Source organism: Schistocerca gregaria, chromosome 3 (assembly GCF_023897955.1).
Source record: "Schistocerca gregaria isolate iqSchGreg1 chromosome 3, iqSchGreg1.2, whole genome shotgun sequence".
Classification (NCBI taxonomy): domain Eukaryota; kingdom Metazoa; phylum Arthropoda; class Insecta; order Orthoptera; family Acrididae; genus Schistocerca; species Schistocerca gregaria.
Genome location: NC_064922.1, coordinates 2,459,282 through 2,469,524, shown reverse-complemented (window position 1 = coordinate 2,469,524; position 10,243 = coordinate 2,459,282). Strand labels below are relative to the sequence as shown.

The following is a 10,243-nucleotide window of genomic DNA, read 5'->3' as shown; positions in this document are numbered from 1 at the left end:
AGCAAGCACAGGTGACATAGGTGCGAACACAGGAAGCTTGCAGACCCTCGCTGCCTGCAGACACCGAGCAGCCACACTAGGAGGGTGGCCTAAGCCGTAGGCGAAATGTGCTCATTCGCTTTGGCGCGACGTCGAACTATAAATAATGCTGTCACTAGCGTGAGCGTCGTGGAAAGTCGGAAAAGTCGGCTGCGTGGGTGAGTGCCAAGTTTGGGGAGCGTTTCGAAGTATGCGCAGTGCAATGGAGACGCGGAAACTTGTTGTGGCCCAGTGTTTTGCAGTTGGACGACAAGATTGGTACACAGTAGTAAAGAGCGAGGCACTGAGTTGGCATGAATAATGGAGTGCACAATGGGGCTCGAGATGTGTTTGTTACCTCAGGTGCTGTATGATTGTCGACAAGGAGTGAAAACGGAGCAATTTGTGACGGCTCTTTCAATTTAAGACGTTAAAAACAGACGGAATTTGCATTTGTAATACCAGAGCATCGAAACTACTTGGAACTTTTGTGTATATGAACGTGTCCGCGCCTTTGTACTCTGCTCCCTTCACCGCTACAAACCAACCAACCATCGTGTCCGTGCGCATCAGAGTCGCAAAGAATGGGGAATAGCGCAGTTTGGTCGTGCCTGGGGCGTAGCTCAGTTGGTAGAGCGTTCGCTACGCATGAGGAAGGTGCAGGTTTCAAGCCGCGGCGCCTCCATTTTTTGTGGTCAGTGCATTGTAAGTTTGGTCGCGGCGAACCTAAAGGCACGCAAGATGTTGCAAAGCCAGCGTCACAGACTGATATGATGTATACTGACGTAAGGAGAGCAAGATGTAAGTGTGGGGACCGGCTGTTATCGAGGTGTCATCGAGTGCAGATCTGTCTTAGGTATCACGGCTTAACCTCATTGAAGTCTAGAGGGTGGACAACACGTTCGTCTTACTCAGAGCGGTGTCCGAACTCTATTTTCGACGTTATACGTGCCACTTTCATTGTGGCCAACTACGATTCGATACGGAATGCACGAAACCTGAAAGACACCCTAACGGATACATAGAGAGTAGTGTTTGTCTGCTGAATAATGGGAGTGCAAGGGTCTGTGTCGTCTATATGGCTGTATGTAGCACCATTAGTCTACAGTGGGAAGGGCGGGCGTAGCTCAGATGGTACAGCGCTCGCTTAGTATGCGAGAGGTACTGGGATCAATACCCAGTGCCTCCAGAATTTTTAACACACCTACATGCGCACCTTGCCATGCAAGTGGAATAATTCACAGCCAGCAGATGTGTCTAGGAAGATACAATTGAATGATTAGCATCCACAATTGGCAAGCGTGCTGTTATCAGTGCGCGGGAAGCACCCTCCTCCCACGCCTACACTTAATTTAGATACAGTACAAGTGTTCCCGTAAGATTCTCAAGCCTATGTCGGAAAGATCTGCTTGCGCCGAGTTCACGTAAATCGCACTGCACATTCCTATTCTGTGCGTGCAGTCGGCTGTTACTGGTGTTGCTAGTTGTGACTGCTGATAACAGATGCCGTAGCAATCAATTCATGGAGTGAGTTGTATGTTTTGCGATAGTCTGTCTCTGACAAGCAAGCACAGGTGACATAGGTGCGAACACAGGAAGCTTGCAGACCCTCGCTGCCTGCAGACACCGAGCAGCCACACTAGGAGGGCGGCCTAAGCCGTAGGCGAAATGTACTCATTCGCTTTGGCGCGACGTCGAACTATAAATAATGCTGTCACTAGCGTGAGCGTCGTGGAAAGTCGGAAAAGTCGGCTGCGTGGGTGAGTGCCAAGTTTGGGGAGCGTTTCGTAGTATGCGCAGTGCAATGGAGACGCGGAAACTTGTTGTGGCCCAGTGTTTTGCAGTTGGACGACAAGATTGGTACACAGTAGTAAAGAGCGAGGCCCTGAGTTGGCATGAATAATGGAGTGCACAATGGGGCTCGAGATGTGTTTGTTACCTCAGGTGCTGTATGATTGTCGACAAGGAGTGAAAACGGAGCAATTTGTGACGGCTCTTTCAATTTAAGACGTTAAAAACAGACGGAATTTGCATTTGTAATACCAGAGCATCGGAACTACTTGGAACTTTTGTGTATATGAACGTGTCCGCGCCTTTGTACTCTGCTCCCTTCACCGCTACAAACCAACCAACCATCGTGTCCGTGCGCATCAGAGTCGCAAAGAATATGGAATAGCGCAGTTTGGTCGTGCATGTGGCGTAGCTCAGTTGGTAGAGCGTACGCTTCGCATGTGAAAGGTACAGGGTTCAAGACGCGGCGCCTCAATTTTTTGTGGCCACTGCATGGTAAGTGTTGGTCGCGGCGAACCTAAAGGTACGCAAGATGTTGCAAAGCCAGCGTCACAGATTGATATGATGTATACTGACGTAAGGAGAGCAAGATGTAAGTGTGGGGACCGGCTGTTATCGAGGTGTCATCGAGTGCAGATCTGTCTTAGGTATCACGGCTTAACCTCATTGAAGTCTAGAGGGTGGACAACACGTTCGTCTTACTCAGAGCGGTGTCCGAACTCTATCTTCAACGTTATACGTGCCACTTTCATTGTGGCCAACTACGATTCGATACAGAATGCACGAAACCTGAAAGACACCCTAACGGATACATAGAGAGTAGTGTTTGTCTGCTGAATAATGGGAGTGCAAGGGTCTGTGTCGTCTATATGGCTGTATGTAGCACCATTAGTCTTCGTGTGGCTCGGGCGTAGCTCAGATGGTAGAGCGCTCGCTTAGTATGCGAGAGGTACTGGGATCAATACCCAGTGACTGCAGAATTTTTAACACACCTACATGCGCACCTTGCCATGCAAGTGGAATAATTCACAGCCAGCAGATGTGTCTAGGAAGATACAAGCGAATGATTAGTATCCACAATTGGCAAGCGTGCTGTTATTAGTGCGCGGGAAGCACCCTCCTCCCACGCCTACACTTAATTTAGAAACAGTACAAGTGTTCCCGTAAGATTCTCAAGCCTATGTCGGAAAGATCTGCTTGCGCCGAGTTCACGTAAATCCCACTGCACATTCCTATTCTTTGCGTGCAGTCGGCTGCTATTGGTGTTGCTAGTTGTGACTGCTGATAACAGATGCCGTAGCAATCAATTCATGGAGTGAGTTGTATGTTTTGCGATAGTCTGTCTCTGACAAGCAAGCACAGGTGACATAGGTGCGAACACAGGAAGCTTGCAGACCCTCGCTGCCTGCAGACACCGAGCAGCCACACTAGGAGGGTGGCCTAAGCCGTAGGCGAAATGTGCTCATTCGCTTTGGCGCGACGTCGAACTATAAATAATGCTGTCACTAGCGTGAGCGTCGTGGAAAGTCGGAAAAGTCGGCTACGTGGGCGAGTGCCAAGTTTGGGGAGCGTTTTGTAGTATGCGCAGTGCAATGGAGACGCGGAAACTTGTTGTGGCCCAGTGTTTTGCAGTTGGACGACAAGATTGGTACACAGTAGTAAAGAGCGAGGCACTGAGTTGGCATGAATAATGGAGTGCACAATGGGGCTCGAGATGTGTTTGTTACCTCAGGTGCTGTATGATTGTCGACAAGGAGTGAAAACGGAGCAATTTGTGACGGCTCTTTCAATTTAAGACGTTAAAAACAGACGGAATTTGCATTTGTAATACCAGAGCATCGAAACTACTTGGAACTTTTGTGTATATGAACGTGTCCGCGCCTTTGTACTCTGCTCCCTTCACCGCTACAAACCAACCAACCATCGTGTCCGTGCGCATCAGAGTCGCAAAGAATGGGGAATAGCGCAGTTTGGTCGTGCCTGGGGCGTAGCTCAGTTGGTAGAGCGTTCGCTACGCATGAGGAAGGTGCAGGTTTCAAGCCGCGGCGCCTCCATTTTTTGTGGTCAGTGCATTGTAAGTTTGGTCGCGGCGAACCTAAAGGCACGCAAGATGTTGCAAAGCCAGCGTCACAGACTGATATGATGTATACTGACGTAAGGAGAGCAAGATGTAAGTGTGGGGACCGGCTGTTATCGAGGTGTCATCGAGTGCAGATCTGTCTTAGGTATCACGGCTTAACCTCATTGAAGTCTAGAGGGTGGACAACACGTTCGTCTTACTCAGAGCGGTGTCCGAACTCTATTTTCGACGTTATACGTGCCACTTTCATTGTGGCCAACTACGATTCGATACGGAATGCACGAAACCTGAAAGACACCCTAACGGATACATAGAGAGTAGTGTTTGTCTGCTGAATAATGGGAGTGCAAGGGTCTGTGTCGTCTATATGCCTGTATGTAGCACCATTAGTCTACAGTGGGAAGGGCGGGCGTAGCTCAGATGGTACAGCGCTCGCTTAGTATGCGAGAGGTACTGGGATCAATACCCAGTGCCTCCAGAATTTTTAACACACCTACATGCGCACCTTGCCATGCAAGTGGAATAATTCACAGCCAGCAGATGTGTCTAGGAAGATACAATTGAATGATTAGCAGCCACAATTGGCAAGCGTGCTGTTATCAGTGCGCGGGAAGCACCATCCTCCCACGCCTACACTTAATTTAGATACAGTACAAGTGTTCCCGTAAGATTCTCAAGCCTATGTCGGAAAGATCTGCTTGCGCCGAGTTCACGTAAATCGCACTGCACATTCCTATTCTGTGCGTGCAGTCGGCTGCTACTGGTGTTGCTAGTTGTGACTGCTGATAACAGATGCCGTAGCAATCAATTCATGGAGTGAGTTGTATGTTTTGCGATAGTCTGTCTCTGACAAGCAAGCACAGGTGACATAGGTGCGAACACAGGAAGCTTGCAGACCCTCGCTGCCTGCAGACACCGAGCAGCCACACTAGGAGGGCGGCCTAAGCCGTAGGCGAAATGTACTCATTCGCTTTGGCGCGACGTCGAACTATAAATAATGCTGTCACTAGCGTGAGCGTCGTGGAAAGTCGGAAAAGTCGGCTGCGTGGGTGAGTGCCAAGTTTGGGGAGCGTTTCGTAGTATGCGCAGTGCAATGGAGACGCGGAAACTTGTTGTGGCCCAGTGTTTTGCAGTTGGACGACAAGATTGGTCCACAGTAGTAAAGAGCGAGGCCCTGAGTTGGCATGAATAATGGAGTGCACAATGGGGCTCGAGATGTGTTTGTTACCTCAGGTGCTGTATGATTGTCGACAAGGAGTGAAAACGGAGCAATTTGTGACGGCTCTTTCAATTTAAGACGTTAAAAACAGACGGAATTTGCATTTGTAATACCAGAGCATCGGAACTACTTGGAACTTTTGTGTATATGAACGCGTCCGCGCCTTTGTACTCTGCTCCCTTCACCGCTACAAACCAACCAACCATCATGTCCGTGCGCATCAGAGTCGCAAAGAATATGGAATAGCGCAGTTTGGTCGTGCATGTGGCGTAGCTCAGTTGGTAGAGCGTACGCTTCGCATGTGAAAGGTACAGGGTTCAAGACGCGGCGCCTCAATTTTTTGTGGCCAGTGCATGGTAAGTGTTGGTCGCGGCGAACCTAAAGGCACGCAAGATGTTGCAAAGCCAGCGTCACAGACTGATATTATGTATACTGACGTAAGGAGAGCAAGATGTAAGTGTGGGGACCGGCTGTTATCGAGGTGTCATCGAGTGCAGATCTGTCTTAGGTATCACGGCTTAACCTCATTGAAGTCTAGAGGGTGGACAACACGTTCGTCTTACTCAGAGCAGTGTCCGAACTCTATTTTCGACGTAATACGTGCCACTTTCATTGTGGCCAACTACGATTCGATACAGAATGCACGAAACCTGAAAAACACCCTAACGGATACATAGAGAGTAGTGTTTGTCTTCTGAATAATGGGAGTGCAAGGGTCTGTGTCGTCTATATGGCTGTATGTAGCACCATTAGTCTTCACGGGAGAGGGCGGGCGTAGCTCAGATGGTAGAGCGCTCGCTTAGTATGCGAGAGGTACTGGGATCAATACCCAGTGCCGCCAGAATTTTTAACACACCTACATGCGCACCTTGCCATGCAAGTGGAATAATTCTCAGCCTGCAGAAGTGTCTAGGAAGATACAAGCGAATGATTAGCATCCACAATTGGCAAGAGTCCTGTTATTAGTGCGCGGGAAGCACCCTCCTCCCACGCCTACACTTAATTTAGAAACAGTACAAGTGTTCCCGTAAGATTCTCAAGCCTATGTCGGAAAGATCTGCCTTGCGCCGAGTTCACGTAAATCCCACTGCACATTCCTATTCTTTGCGTGCAGTCGGCTGCTACTGGTGTTGCTAGTTGTGACTGCTGATAACAGATGCCGTAGCAATCAATACATGGAGTGAGTTGTATGTTTTGCGATAGTCTGTCTCTGACAAGCAAGCACAGGTGACATAGGTGCGAACACAGGAAGCTAGCAGACCCTCGCTGCCTGCAGACACCGAGCAGCCACACTAGGAGGGGGGCCTAAGCCGTAGGCGAAATGTGCTCATTCACTTTGGCGCGCCGTCGAACTATAAATAATGCTGTCACTAGCGTGAGCGTCGTGGAAAGTCGGAAAAGTCGGCTGCGTGGGTGAGTGCCGAGTTTGGGGAGCGTTTTGTAGTATGCGCAGTGCAATGGAGACGCGGAAACTTGTTGTGGCCCAGTGTTTTGCAGTTGGACGACAAGATTGGTACACAGTAGTAAAGAGCGAGGCACTGAGTTGGCATGAATAATGGAGTGCACAATGGGGCTCGAGATGTGTTTGTTACCTCAGGTGCTGTATGATTGTCGACAAGGAGTGAAAACGGAGCAATTTGTGACGGCTCTTTTTTAATTTAAGACGTTAAAAACAGACGGAATTTGCATTTGTAATACAAGAGCATCGAAACTACTTGGAACTTTTGTGTATATGAACGTGTCCGTGCCTTTGTACTCTGCTCCCTTCACCGCTACAAACCAACCAACCATCGTGTCCGTGCGCATCAGAGTCGCAAAGAATGGGGAATAGCGCAGTTTGGTCGTGCATGTGGCGTAGCTCAGTTGGTAGATCGTACGCTTCGCATGTGAAAGGTGCAGGGTTCAAGCTGTGGCGCCTCCATTTTTTGTTGTCAGTGCATGGTAAGTGTTGGTCGCGGCGAACCTAAAGGCACGCAAGATGTTGCAAAGCCAGCGTCACAGACTGATATGATGTATACTGACGTAAGGAGAGCAAGATGTAAGTGTGGGGACCGGCTGTTATCGAGGTGTCATCGAGTGCAGATCTGTCTTAGGTATCACGGCTTAACCTCATTGAAGTCTAGAGGGTGGACAACACGTTCGTCTTACTCAGAGCGGTGTCCGAACTCTATTTTCAACGTTATACGTGCCACTTTCATTGTGGCCAACTACGATTCGATACAGAATGCACGAAACCTGAAAGACACCCTAACGGATACATAGAGAGTAGTGTTTGTCTGCTGAATAATGGGAGTGCAAGGGTCTGTGTCGTCTATATGGCTGTATGTAGCACCATTAGTCTTCGGGGGTGCGGGCGTAGCTCAGATGGTAGAACGCTCGCTTAGTATGCGAGAGGTACTGGGATAAATACCCAGTGGCTCCAGAATTTTTAACACACCTACATGCGCACCTTGCCATGCAAGTGGAATAATTCACAGCCAGCAGATGGGTCTAGGAAGATACAAGCAAATGATTAGCATCCACAATTGGCAAACGTGCTGTTATTAGTGCGCGGGAAGCACCCTCCTCCCACGCCTACACTTTATTTAGAAACAGTACAAGTGTTCCCGTAAGATTCTCAAGCCTATGTCGGAAAGATCTGCCTTGCGCCGAGTTCACGGAAATCCCACTGCACATTCCTATTCTTTGCGTGCAGTCGGCTGCTACTGGTGTTGCTAGTTGTGACTGCTGATAACAGATGCCGTAGCAATCAATTCATGCAGTGAGTTGTATGTTTTGCGATAGTCTGTCTCTGACAAGCAAGCACAGGTGACATAGGTGCGAACACAGGAAGCTTGCAGACCCTCGCTGCCTGCAGACACCGAGCAGCCACACTAGGAGGGCGGCCTAAGCCGTAGGCGAAATGTGCTCATTCGCTTTGGCGCGACGTCGAACTATAAATAATGCTGTCACTAGCGTGAGCGTCGTGGAAAGTCGGAAAAGTCGGCTGCGTGGGTGAGTGCCATGTTTGGGGAGCGTTTTGTAGTATGTGCAGTGCAATGGAGACGCGGAAACTTGTTGTGGCCTAGTGTTTTGGAGTTGGACGACAAGATTGGTACACAGTAGTAAAGAGCGAGGCACTGAGTTGGCATGAATAATGGAGTGCACAATGGGGCTCGAGATGTGTTTGTTACCTCAGGTGCTGTATGATTGTCGACAAGGAGTGAAAACGAAGCAATTTGTGACGGCTCTTTCAATTTAAGACGTTAAAGACAGACGGAATTTGCATTTGTAATACCAGAGCATCGAAACTACTTGGAACTTTTGTGTATATGAACGTGTCCGCGCCTTTGTACTCTGCTCCCTTCACCGCTACAAACCAACCAACCATCGTGTCCGTGCGCATCAGAGTCGCAAAGAATGGGGAATCTCACAGTTTGGTCGTGCATGTGGCGTAGCTTAGTTGGTAGAGTGTTCGCTTCGCATGTGAAAGGTGCAGGGTTCAAGCCGCGGCGCCTTCATTTTTTGTGGTCAGTGCATTGTAAGTGTTGGTCGCGGCGAACCTAAAGGCACGCAAGATGTTGCAAAGCCAGCGTCACAGACTGATATGATGTATACTGACGTAAGGAGAGCAAGATGTAAGTGTGGGGACCGGCTGTTATCGAGGTGTCATCGAGTGCAGATCTGTCTTAGGTATCACGGCTTAACCTCATTGAAGTCTAGAGGGTGGACAACACGTTCGTCTTACTCAGAGCGGTGTCCGAACTCTATTTTCAACGTTATACGTGCCACCTTCATTGTGGCAAACTACGATTCGATACAGAATGCACGAAACCTGAAAGACACCCTAACGGATACATAGAGAGTAGTGTTTGTCTGCTGAATAATGGGAGTGCAAGGGTCTGTATCGTCTATATTGCTGTATGTAGCACCATTAGTCTTCGGGGGGGGGGGGGGCGGGCGTAGCTCAGATGGTAGAGCGCTCGCTTAGTATGCGAGAGGTACTGTGATCAATACCCAGTGCCTCCAGAATTTTTAACACACCTACATGCGCACCTTACCATGCAAGTGGAATAATTCTCAGCCTGCAGATGTGTCTAGGAAGATACAAGCAAATGATTAGCATCCACAATTGGCAAGCGTGCTTTTATTAGTGCGCGGGAAGCACCCTCCCCCCACGCCTACACTTAATTTAGAAACAGTACAAGTGTTCCCGTAAGATTCTCAAGCCTATGTCGGAAGGATCTGCCTTGCGCCGAGTTCACGTAAATCCCACTGCACATTCCTATTCTTTGCGTGCAGTCGGCTGCTACTGGTGTTGCTAGTTGTGACTGCTGATAACAGATGCCGTAGCAATCAATTCATGGAGTGAGTTGTATGTTTTGCGATAGTCTGTCTCTGACAAGCAAGCACAGGTGACATAGGTGCGAACACAGGAAGCTAGCAGACCCTCGCTGCCTGCAGACACCGAGCAGCCACACTAGGAGGGCGGCCTAAGCGGTAGGCGAAATGTGCTCATTCGCTTTGGCGCGACGTCGAACTATAAATAATGCTGTCACTAGCGTGAGCGTTGCGTGAGCGTCGTGGAAAGTCGGCTGCTTGGGTGAGTGCCAAGTTTGGGGAGCGTTTTGTAGTATGTGCAGTGCAATGGAGACGCGGAAACTTGTTGTGGCCCAGTGTTTTGCAGTTGGACGACAAGATTGGTACACAGTAGTAAAGAGCGAGGGACTGAGTTGGCATGAATAATGGAGTGCACAATGGGGCTCGAGATGTGTTTGTTACCTCAGGTGCTGTATGATTGTCGACAAGGAGTGAAAACGGAGCAATTTGTGACGGCTCTTTCAATTTAAGACGTTAAAAACAGACGGAATTTGCATTTGTAATACCAGAGCATCGAAACTACTTGGAACTTTTGTGTGTATGAACGTGTCCGCACCTTTGTAGTCTGCTCCCTTCACCGCTACAAACCGACCAACCATCGTGTCCGTGTGCATCAGAGTCGCAAAGAATGGGGAATAGCGCAGTTTGGTCGTGCATGTGGCGTAGCTCAGTTGGTAGAGCGTTCGCTTCGCATGTGAAAGATGCAGGGTTCAAGCCGCGGCGCCTACATTTTTTGTGGTCAGTGCATGGTAAGTGTTGGTCGCGGCGAACCTAAA

At 49.2% G+C, this 10,243-nt stretch overlaps 1 non-coding gene across 1 annotated transcript; it reads left to right on the top strand.

The window, feature by feature from the left end:
• Positions 1 to 5,875: 5,875 nt before the first annotated feature.
• On the top strand, positions 5,876 to 5,949 carry Trnat-agu (transfer RNA threonine (anticodon AGU)). Its single transcript has one exon. It is a non-coding gene; the product is annotated as a tRNA-Thr (tRNA).
• The last annotated feature ends 4,294 nt before the right edge of the window (positions 5,950 to 10,243 follow it).